Source organism: Stegostoma tigrinum, chromosome 19 (genome assembly GCF_030684315.1).
Source record: "Stegostoma tigrinum isolate sSteTig4 chromosome 19, sSteTig4.hap1, whole genome shotgun sequence".
In the NCBI taxonomy this organism is placed as follows: domain Eukaryota; kingdom Metazoa; phylum Chordata; class Chondrichthyes; order Orectolobiformes; family Stegostomatidae; genus Stegostoma; species Stegostoma tigrinum.
The window spans coordinates 58,287,599-58,300,082 of NC_081372.1; positions in this window are offsets into that span (position 1 = coordinate 58,287,599).

Here is a 12,484-nt window from a genome sequence, read left to right on the forward strand (position 1 = left end):
GTTCTCGTTTATTTATCTGTGTTTTATGATGGAGCTGGAGAGTGGTGACAATATGCAACACTTTTCACTGTATTCCATAACATAATACATGTGACAATAAAAAGATCAAATCAAATCAGATCTGTGGGTCATAGATTATTTGCAAGTCAGATATGAATTTGCTAAAGGCCACATTCAACCTCAGAGAATAGCCATGGGGAGGGATGAAGTCAGTAGTTAGGGACCAGAATTTGAGACAGCGTTTGTAAACAAGGACTTGCTGATATTTACTTGGAAGAACTTTCTGCATATACCATACTGGATGTCAGAGAAGCTGTGCAGTTAACAATGGTCAGATTGAGCTTTGCTTCATCATTCTACATCTGGAAACTAAATTTGCCGCAATCTCATGTTGAAACATTTCAGTTGATGTCATCATGGACAGATTTTAGACGAGACAAAGAAGAAAGGTAAGGATGTCAGAGCGGGAGACCTGAAGGAGCCCTGCAGGATAGATAAGAATGAAATCAGCCAAAGTACCGTACCAAATGGTCACAATAAACAGGGGAGGTTATATGTTAATGTGCCAAGAAGTGGCGCAGCATATACATAATATATGGAACACAAAGGTAGATACCTGACGAGATTCAAACATGGAGTTAAGACCATAAGACATAGGAGTGGAAGTAAGGCCCTTCGGCCCATCAAGACAACATTTAAATCATGGCTGATGGACATTTCAACTCCACTTCCTGCCCTCTCCCCATAGCCCTTGATTCCTTATGAGATCAAAAATTTATCGATCTCTGCCTTGAAGGCACTTAACGTCCTGGTCTCCACTGCACTCCGTGGCAATGAATTCCACCACTCTCTGGCTGAAGAAATGCCTCCTCATTTCTGTTTTAAATTTACTCCCTCTAATTCTAAGGCTGTGCCCACTGGTCCTAGTCTCCCCGCCTAACGGAAACAACTTCCCAGCGTCCACCCTTTCTAAGCCATACATTATCTTGTAAGTTTCTATTAGATCTCCCCTCAACCTTCTAAACTCCAATGAATACAATCCCAGGATCCTTAGCCGTTCATCATACATTAAACCTACCATTCCAGGAATCATCTGTGTGAATCTCCGCTGGACACGCTCCAGCGCCAGTATGTCCTTCCTGAAATGTGGGGCCCAAATTGGACACAGTATTCTAAATGGGGCCTTATAAAGCCTCAGAAGCACATCACTGCTTTTATATTCCAACCCTCTTGAGATAAACGACAACATTACATTCGCTTTCTTAATCACTGACTCTACCTGCAAGTTAACTTTTAGAAAATCCTGGACCAACACTCCCAGATCCCTTTGTACTTCTGCTTTACGAATTTTCTCACCGTTTAGAAAATAGTCCATGTCTATATTCTTTTTTCCAAAGTGCAAAACCTCGCATTTGCTCACGTTGAATTTCATCAGCCATTTCCTGGACCACTCTCCTAAACTGTCTAAATCTTTCTGCAGCCTCCCCACCTCCTCAGTACTAACTGCCTGTCCACCTATCTTCGTATCATCGGCAAACTTCGCCAGAATGCCCCTAGTCCCTTCATCCAGATCATTAATATATAAAGTGAACAGCTGTGGCCCCAACACTGAACCCTGTGGGACACCACTTGCCACTGATTGCCATTCTGAAAAAGAGCCTTTTGTCCCAACTCTCTGCCTTCTGTCAGACAGCCAATCCTCAATCCAAGCCAGTAGCTCACCTCGAACACCATGGGCCTTCACCTTACTCAGCAGCCTCCCGTGAGGCACCTTATCAAAGGCCTTTTGGAAGTCTAGATAGATAACATTCACTGGGTTTCCCTGGTCTAACCTACTTGTTACCTCTTCAAAGAATTCTAACAGGTTTGTCAGGCACGACATTCCCTTACTAAATCCATGCTGACTTGTTCTAATCTGACCCTGCACTTCCAGGAATTTAGAAATCTCATCCTTAATAATAGATTCTAGAATTTTACCAACAACCAAGGTTAGGCTAATCGGCTTATAATTTTCCATCTTTTGCCTTGATCCTTTCTTAATCAAGGGGGTTACTAGAGCAATTTTCCAATCATCTGGGACTTTCCCAGACTCCAGTGACTTTTGAAAGATCACAACCAAAGCCTCTGCTACTTCCTCAGCCACTTTCCTCAGAACTCTAGGATGTAGCCCATCGGGGCCGGGAGATTTGTCAATTTTTAGATCTTTTAGCTTCTCTAGCACTTTCTCTTTTGTAATGCCTACCATACTCAACTCTGCCCTGTGACTCTCCCTAATTGTTGGCATACTACTCATGTCTTCCACTATGAAGACTGATGCAAAGTACTTGTTACATTCTTCAGCTATTTCCTTATCTCCCATCACTAGCCTTCCAGCATCAATTTGGAGTGGCCCAATGTCTACTTTTGCCTCACATTTGTTCTTATGTATTGAAAGAAACTTTTAATATCATTTCTAATATTACTAGCTAGCCTATCTTCATATTTGATCCTCTTCTTCCTTATTTCTCTCTTTGTTATCCTCTGTTTGTTTTTACAGCCTTCCCAATCTTTTGATTTCCCAGTGCTCTGTTCTGAGAAAACTGGGAACAGATTTTGCAGGAACCAGCACATTCAAGATCATTGCGGCCTTGGAGAGGAAGGTGACTGAAAGTAAGAGAAATTCATAAGGATAGAGATGTCAAGTGGTGGTTTTTGAAAAGAGACGTGATAATGGCAGATTTGATAAAGATGGACAGAAGAGATAATCATGAATGATGGTTTTGAAATGTTAACTCTGCTTCTCTCCCCATGCTTGCTGAGTTTCTCCAGCATTCTCTGTTTTTGCTTCCTTTCTGCGTAGGAATCGAAGAATGCTTGGGAATGATTGGAGGCCTGCATGGGGATGTGGGAGAGGGGGAGAAGTTTCTGGAGAAAAAAAAATTTTATTCTGTCATGCAGGCTGATTCATTTTACATCTTGCGGCTCCATCTTTACACAAGCAGTTGCTTCCTGTCACTTTAGAATGGTATCAGCTTTGTTTTTACTCTGCACTTCAGTAGAGTTGGTGTTCGTAGGCAATTCAGCCTAAAGTTACATAAATGTGTAGAAGTGTAAAAAACTGTCAGATCTTTGAACTTGACCAATTTTGCCCTCAGTGGCTAATTTCCTAAGTGTCTGAATCCCTTCCTATATGTCATTGCCTCTCTACCTCTTTTTAAATTCCTCTAATAAATATCTTTGAACCTATTCATTTAATCATGCTTTTCATTATCTAGTCTAATATCCCCTTCAGTGGTTTGGCATTGAATTCTATTCCAAAATCTCTCATAAAGTATTTTGGGTTGTTTGATTACAGTGAAAGCATTATATAAATGCAAGGCACTGTTGCTATTGCAAAGAAGCCAGGGAGTAAACAGATAATGGAAAGGTGTAGGAGAAACAGGGTGGTGGTGATGGGAGATTTTAATTTTCCCAACGTTGACCGGGATTCACTCAGTGTTAGGGGTCAAGACGGAGCAGAATTTGTAAGGTGTGTTCCAGGAGGGTTTTCTAGAGCAGTATGTATGCAGTCCAACTCGGGAAAGGGCCATACTGGACCTGGTGCTGGGGACTGAACCCGGCCAGGTGCTTGATATTACAGTAGGGGACTACTTTGGAAATAGCGACCACAATTCCGTAGGTTTTACAATACTCATGGACAAGGATAGGAGTGGTCCTAAAGGAAGAGTACTAAACTGGGGGAAGGCCGACTATACCAAGATTCGGCAGGATCTGAGGCATGTAGATTGGGAGAAACTGTTTGAAGGTAAATCCACATCTGATGTGTGGGAGGCTTTTAAGAGAGGTTGATTTGCGTGCAGGAGAGACATGTTCCTGTGAAAATGAGGAATAGAAAAGGCAAGATTAGGGAGTCATGGATGACAGGTGAAATTGTGAGACTAGCCAAGAGAAAAAAGGAAGTATACATGAGGTCTAGGCAACTGAAGACAGACGAAGCTTTGCAAGAATACCGGGAATGTACAGCGAATCTGAAACGAGGGATTAAGAGGGCTAAGAGAGGACATGAGGTATTGCTGGCAAACATGGTTAAGGAAAATCCCAAAGCCTTTTATTCATATATAAAGAGCAAGAGGGTAACTAGAGAAAGGATTGGCCCACTGAAGGAAAGTTATGCGCTGAGTCAGAGAAAATGGGTGACATTCTTAACGAGTACTTTGCATCGGTATTCACCAAGGAGAAGGACATGACGGATGTGGAGGTTAGGGATAGATGTTTGCTTAGTCTAGGTCAAGTTGACATAAGGAAGGAGGAAGTGTTAGGTATCCCAAAAGACATTAAGGTGGACAAGTCCCCAGGTCCAGATGGGATCTAAACCAGCGAGAGAGGAAATAGCCGGGGCCCTAACAGATATCTTTGCAGTGTCCTTAGACACGGGTGAGGTCCCAGAGGACTGGAGACTTGCTAATGTTGTCCCCTTGTTTAAAAAGGGCAGCAAGGATAATCCAGGTAATTATCTACTGGTGAGCCTGACGCCAGTAGTAGGGAAGCTACTGGAGAAGATACTGAGGGATAGGATCTATTCCCATTTGGAAGAAAATGGGCTTATCAGTGATAGGCAACATGGTTTTGTACAGGGAAGGTCATGTCTTACCAACTTAATAGAATTCTTTGAGGATGTGACAAAGTTGATTGATGAGGGAAAGGCTGCAGATGTCATCTACATGGACTTCAGTAAGACGTTTGATAAGGTTCCCCATGGCAGGCTGATGGAGAAAGTGAAGTCACATGGGGTCCAGGGTGTGCTAGCTAGATGGATAAAAAAAACTAGCTGGGCAACAGGAGACAGAGGGTAGTAGTAGAAGGGAGTTTCTCAAATTGGAGACCTGTAACCAGTGGTGTTCCACAGGGACCTGTGCTGGGACCACTGTTGTTTGTGATATATGTAAATGATCTGGAGGAAGGTATAGGTGGTCTGATCAGCAAGTTTGCTGATGACACTAAGATTGGTGGAGTAGCTGATAGTGAAGGGGACTGTCAGAAATTACAGCAGAATATAGATAGACTGGAGAGTTGGGCAGATAAATGGCAGATGGAGTTCAATCCGGGCAAATGCGAGGTGATGCATTTTGGAAGATCAAATTCAAGGGCGAACTATACAGTAAATGGAAAAGTCCTGGGGAAAATTGATGAACAGAGAATTCTGGGTGCTCAGGTCCATTGTTCCCCGAAGGTGACAACGCAGGTCAATAGGGTGGTCAAGAAGGCATATGGCATGCTTTCCTTCATTGGGCGGGGTATTGAGTACAAGAGTTGGCAGTTCATGTTGCAGTTGTATAGGACTTTGGTTCGGCCACATTTGGAGTACTGTGTACAGTTCTGGTCGCCACATTACCAAAAGGATGTGGATGCTTTGGAGAGGGTGCAGAGGAGGTTCACCAGGATGTTGCCTGGTATGGAGGGTGCTAGCTATGAAGAGAGGCTGAATAGATTAGGATTATTTTCATTAGAAAGACGGAGATTGAGGGGGGACCTGATTGAGGTCTACAAAATCATGAGGAGTATAGACAGGGTGGACAGCAAAAAGCTTTTTCCCAGAGTGGGGGACTCAATTACTAGGGGTCATGAGTTCAAAGTGAGAGGAGGAAAGTTTAAGGGAAATATGCGTGGTAAATTCTTTACACAGAGGGTGGTGGGCGCCTTGAATGCGTTGCCAGCGGAGATGGTAGATGCAGACACGTTAGTGTCTTTTAAGATATATATGGACAGGTACATGGATGGGCAGGGAGCAAATGGACACAGCCCGTTAGAAAATAGATGACAGGTTAGACAGAGGATCTTGATCGGCGCAGGCTTGGAGGGCCGAAGGGCCTGTTCCTGTGCTGTAGGTTTCTTTGTTTCTTTGTTTCTTTGAGTTGGTGTGCTTTCTTAACAATCTCCTGAAATCATCCTGGCATATTTAAATAATGGTGTACGTTCACCTTCTCCTCTGGTGACTCACCTGGTCACTCTGTGGCTGCACTTGCTTTAAAATTGTATCATTTAGTTTATGTTGCCCCTCCTCACCTTTCCCAGCAAAATGAGTCAGTTCATATTTCTGTATGTTAAACTGTGGCTGCTCATTTTATAGTCTGCCTCTGTCTTCATGAATAATATGCTCCTCACTATCAACTATGCATCTGAATTTTGCATTAAATTCAAACTTATGAAACTATACCTTGAATCCTAGGTAATTTATATAAATTTATCAAAAGGGTATTGCTTCTAATGCTGATCTTTGAGGATCACTTCTAAATATCTTCCCTCCAGTCTGAAATAAGCGTTCACCACTGTTACACGAGGGTGTAAGCGCTCTGAAAGGGTTAATAAAGAGATATGCTTTAAGCTGTGCTCACTATCATGACATCAAATTGATGAGTGGCACAATAGCTTGGTGTAACCAGAAGGCAAAGTACAGGGCTAATGGTAAGATTCTCAGCAGTGTAGATGAGCAGAGAGATCTTGGTGTCCATGTACACAGATCCTTGAAAGTTGCCACCCAGGTTGACAGGGCTGTTAAGAAGGCATACAGTGTTTTAGCTTTTATTAATAGAGGGATCGAGTTCCGGAACCAAGAGGTTATGTTGAAGCTGTACAAAACTCCAGTGCGGCCGCACTTGGAGTATTGCGTACAGTTCTGGTCACCGCATTATAAGAAGGATGTGGAAGCTTTGGAAAGGGTGCAGAGGAGATTTACTAGGATGTTGCCTGGTATGGAGGGAAGGTCTTACGAGGAAAGGCTGAGGGACTTGAGGCCGTTTTCATTAGAGAGAAGAAGGTTGAGAGGAGACTTAATTGAGACATATAAAATAATCAGAGGGTTAGATAGGGTGGATAGGGAGAGCCTTTTTCCTAGGATGGTGACGGCGAGCACGAGGGGGCATAGCTTTAAATTGAGGGGTGAAAGATATAGGACAGATGTCAGAGGTAGTTTCTTTACTCAGAGAGTAGTAAGGGAATGGAACGCTTTGCCTGCAACTGTAGTAGATTCGCCAACTTTAGATACATTTAAGTTGTCATTGGATAAGCATATGGACGTACATGGAATAGTGTAGGTTAGATAGGCTTGAGATCGGTATGACAGGTCGAAACAACATCGAGGGCCGAAGGGCCTGTACTGTGCTGTAATGTTCTATGTTCTATGTTCTATTGCCTAATTGTGAGACCTAACATCTGATTCTCCTCAAAGCTTCTGTAACAATGTCTGTCATATCAATGTAACCTGCAACTAGTTGTTATTGTTTAATAAACTGCATCTTGAAGAGAATGGTGGCAGCAAGCCTCCCATAAACTTGGGTTTACCGCACATACAAATACCACTCTCTGGTCCTTAGTCCATTTTGCGTCAGTGCTGCTGCAAGCTCTTTAATCTCATAGGTTTTAATGTTGTAAACAAGTCTATTATGTGGTATGAGAGATAGTAGGAACTGAAGATGCTGGAGAATCTGAGATAACAAAGTTATCTGAAGAAGGGCCGAGGCCCAAAACGTCAGCCTTCCTGCTCTTCTGATGCTGCTTGGGCTGCTGTGTTCATCCAGCTGTACACCTTGTTCTCTCTATTAAGTGGTGTGTTGTCAATTAGCTTTAGAAAGTTCTTAGACACAATATCAACCACATTTTCTGCGTCTGACCTCCACATTTTTCTAAATGCCAATTAACATTGCCCTGGATTATTGTGACTAAGAGCTCCCCCACCAAGGATAGTAAACTGACTAGGCCTGCAGCTGCCTGGTTTATCCTGCTCCTCTTTTATAAGCAGGGCAGTAACATTTGCAATTATCCACTCTTCTGGCCTGCTGCATGTTCATGGATGATTCAAAAGTCATTGAAATTATTTCCTCCTATTGTTTCATTCAATAACCTGGGATGTATTTCATCCAAGCTGGGTGATTTTTCTACATTATAGGCACCTCAGGCTAACTCTTGAAATTGAGTGGATAACGGAATGCAGCCCTTTTGTTTGCATTGTGGACAGTCGTGATGAATTCATTTTGCTTTTTGCTTTCATTATTCCATAACACGATGGATAGCAAAGAAAGAGGCCATTCAATCCATCGAATCTATGTCAGCTGAAGAGAATAACTGTCTATTCTAATTCCACTTTCCAGCACCTGGTCTGTTTTAGAAGTGCTTCTAATCTGTTCTAGGAGTTTACAGTGCTTCTAATCTGTTCTAGGAGTTTACAGTGCTTCTAACCTGGTCTAGCAGGTACAGTGCTTCTAACCTAGTCTAGGAGGTTACGGTGCTTCTAACCTAGTCTAGGAGGTTACAGTGCTTCTAACCTAGTCTAGGAGTTTACAGTGCTTCTAACCTGGTCTAGCAGGTACAGTACTTCTAACCTAGTCTAGGAGGTTACGGTGCTTCTAACCTAGTCTAGGAGGTTACAGTGCTTCTAACCTGGTTTCGGAGGTTCCAGTACTTCTAACCTGGTCTAGGAGGTTACAGTGCTTCAGATGCCTTAAATATGTACCTCCTGAAACAGGCCCTTTCCGTTAACCTTATCTTATATACTTTGATTAAGTTGTTCCTCAGCCTCTTCTGTTCTAAGGAGAACAACCCCTGCTTAACCAATTTAGCTATAATTTTCAAGCCTTGGCAGCAATCTTGTATATCTCCTCTGTATTCTCTCTACAACAATTATATTCTTCCTGTGATCAGAACTCTACACTGAACCCTACTGTGGCCTAACCAATGTCTTCTATAGGTCCAGCATTACATTCCTGTACTTGTTTTGAATACTTCATCCCAATGAAGGAAAACATTACATATGCCTTCTTTACCATGTGATCTACCTGTACTGGCACTTTTAGGGACCTGTGGACATGCATGCCAAGGTCATTCACTTCCTCTGTCCCTCCCATCCCTTCATATTTAATGTGTGATCCCGTAGTTTGTTTCCCTCCATCAAATGTCCAACCTTGCAAGTGCATGTTTGCTTGAGAAAATAACCACTTTTCCTTGATATTCAATGGCATTACTATCACTAAATCCCCATTTTCAACATCCTGGGATTACCATTGATCGGAAACTGAACTAGACCTGCTGGTTAAATACTGTATTTAACCAGCAGGTCAGAGTCTAGGAATTCCGCAGCGAGTAACTCACTTCCTGACACCCCAAGACCATCTATAAGGAGCAAATCAGGAGGGTAGTGGAACATTCTCCACTTGCTTGGTTCAGTGCTGCTCCAACAGCACGCAAGAAGTTTGATATCATCCAAAGCGAAGCTGCTCCCCCCACCTCACTGGCACCCGATCCACCATTTTCTCCACATGTCCCTCCACCACCTGTGCACAGTGGCAGCAGTGTGTACCATCTACAAGATGTACTGCAATAACTCACCAAGGCATCTTCAACAGCACTTACCAAACTCATGACTTCTACGAACCAGAGACACAAGGGCAGTAGATATATGGGAAACCTGTAAAAAAATAATATTTTACTTTTGACTCTAGGGTTTGAATTAGAGAATTTTGAGAAATAAGGAGACCATATTCAAAGCTCAAGTTAAACACTGATAATGGGAACTGCAGATGCTGGAGAATCCGAGATAACAAAGTGTGAAACTGGATGAACACAGCAGGCCAAGCAGCATCTCAGGAGCACAAAAGCTGACGTTTCGGGCCTAGACCCTTCATCAGAGAGGGGGATGGGGAGTGGGAACTGGAATAAATAGGGAGAGAGGGGGAGGCGGATTGAAGATACGGTCCGCCTCCCCCTCTCTCCCTATTTATTTCCGAACCCTCTCCCCGTCCCCCTTTTCTGATGAAAGGTCTAGGCCCAAAACGTCAGCTTTTGTGCTCCTGAGATGCTGCTTGGCCTGCTGTGTTCATCCAGCTTAACACTTTGTTATCTCAGATTCTCCAGCACCTGCAGTTCCCGTTATCTCTGATGGAATTTTGACAAATGTTCACATGTATGAAAAAGGCAGGAGACTGATATTGTTCTGCTGTTGCCCTTTGTTTTAGCTGGCTACAGGAGAATATTATTCCAATATCATATTTTAACTGTTAAATGTCACTTTCACTTTTCTCCATCAACCAAAACTTTGGAATAAAGAATTGTCTATTTCGAGGTTCTTTAGTGATAGTTGATGTGAGTGGACTTCATCACGTCTTTATTAACGCCAGACTGGGGGGGGGTTCCTTAAAGCACATTAATCATCACCTCTGTTTTTGTGGCCGTCTGCCAGGATGTGTGGAGTTTTAACCTGTGACTATATTCCTTGTGTGTGCTCAGCTAAAAATTTTCACCTGAAAATGATTTCTTTCCCTTCTGTCTGGAATATAGAAAAGGTACAGGACAGAAACAGTAGGAAACACACAGTCACAGCCATGAGGTCAAGGAGGATATTATGCATTGGAGTTGATGGCTAGTGATATTACTGCTGGTCTTTTAATCTGGAGACCCAGGTAATATTCTGGGGAAATCATGACAAATGGTGGAATTTGAATTCAATAAAAATCTGGAATTAAGAATGACCACAAATCCGTTGTTGATTGTTGGAAAAACCAGTCTGGTTCATCACCTCATCACGTCAGGGGACCTCCCACCCACAGCCTCCAACCTCATTGTTCCCCAACCCCGCACGGCCCGTTTCTATCTCCTTCCCAAAATCCACAAACCTGCCTGCCCTGGTCGACCCATCGTCTCAGCCTGCTCCTGCCCCACCGAACTCATCTCCACCTATCTGGACTCCATTTTCTCCCCTTTGGTCCAGGAACTCCCCACCTACGTCCGTGACACCACCCACGCCCTCCACCTCCTCCAGGACTTCCAATTCCCTGGCCCCCAACACCTCATATTCACCATAGACATCCAGTCCCTGTACACCTGCATTCCGCATGGAGATGGCCTCAAGGCCCTCCGCTTCTTCCTGTCCCGCAAGCCCGACCAGTCCCCCTCCACCGACACTCTCATCCGCCTAGCTGAACTCGTCCTCACACTCAACAACTTCTCTTTTGACTCCTCCCACTTCCTACAGACTAAGGGGGTGGCCATGGGCCCCAGCTATGCCTGCCTCTTTGTAGGTTACGTGGAACAGTCCCTCTTCCGCACCTACACAGGCCCCAAACCCCACCTCTTCCTCCGTTACATTGATGACTGTATCGGCGCCGCCTCTTGCTCCCCAGAGGAGCTCGAACAGTTCATCCACTTCACCAACACCTTCCACCCCAACCTTCAGTTCACCTGGGCCATCTCCAGCACATCCCTCACCTTCCTGGACCTCTCAGTCTCCATCTCAGGCAACCAGCTTGTAACTGATGTCCATTTCAAGCCCACCGACTCCCACAGCTACCTAGAATACACCTCCTCCCACCCACCCTCCTGCAAAAATTCCATCCCCTATTCCCAATTCCTCCGCCTCCGCCGCATCTGCTCCCACGATAAGACATTCCACTCCCACACATCCCAGATGTCCAAGTTCTTTAAGGACCGCAACTTTCCCCCCACAGTAGTTGAGAACGCCCTTGACCGCGTCACCCGTATTTCCCGCAAACACATTCCTCACACCCCGCCCCCGCCACAACCGCCCTAAGAGGATCCCCCTCGTTCTCACACACCACCCCACCGACCTCCGGATACAACGCATGATCCTCCGACACTTCCGACATTTACAATCCGACCCCACCACCCAAGACATTTTTCCATCCCCACCCCTGTCTGCTTTCCGGAGAGACCACTCTCTCCGTGACTCCCTTGTTCGCTCCACACTGCCCTCCAACCCCACCGCACCCGGCACCTTCCCCTGCAACCGCAGGAAATGCTACACTTGTCCCCACACCTCCTCCCTCACCCCTATCCCAGGCCCCAAGATGACATTCCACATTAAGCAGAGGTTCACCTGCACATCTGCCAATGTGGTATACTGCATCCACTGTACCTGGTGCGGCTTCCTCTACATTGGGGAAACCAAGCGGAGGCTTGGGGATCGCTTTGCAGAACACCTCCGCTCAGTTCGCAACAAACAACTGCACCTCCCAGTCGCAAACCATTTCCACTCCCCCTCCCATTCTCTAGATGACATGTCCATCATGGGCCTCCTGCAGTGCCACAATGATGCCACCCGAAGGTTGCAGGAACAGCAACTCATATTCCGCCTGGGAACCCTGCAGCCATATGGTATCAATGTGGACTTCACCAGTTTCAAAATCTCCCTTTCCCCTACTGCATCCTTAAACCAGCCCAGTTCGTCCCCTCCCCCCACTGCACCACACAACCAGCCCAGCTCTTCCCCCCCCACCCACTGCATCCCAAAACCAGTCCAACCTGTCTCTGCCTCCCTAACCGGTTCTTCCTTTCACCCATCCCTTCCTCCCACCCCAAGCCGCACCCCCATCTACCTACTAACCTCATCCCACCTCCTTGACCTGTCCGTCTTCCCTGGACTGACCTATCCCCTCCCTACCTCCCCACCTATACTCTCTCCACCTATCTTCTTTACTCTCCATCTTCGGTCCGCCTCCCC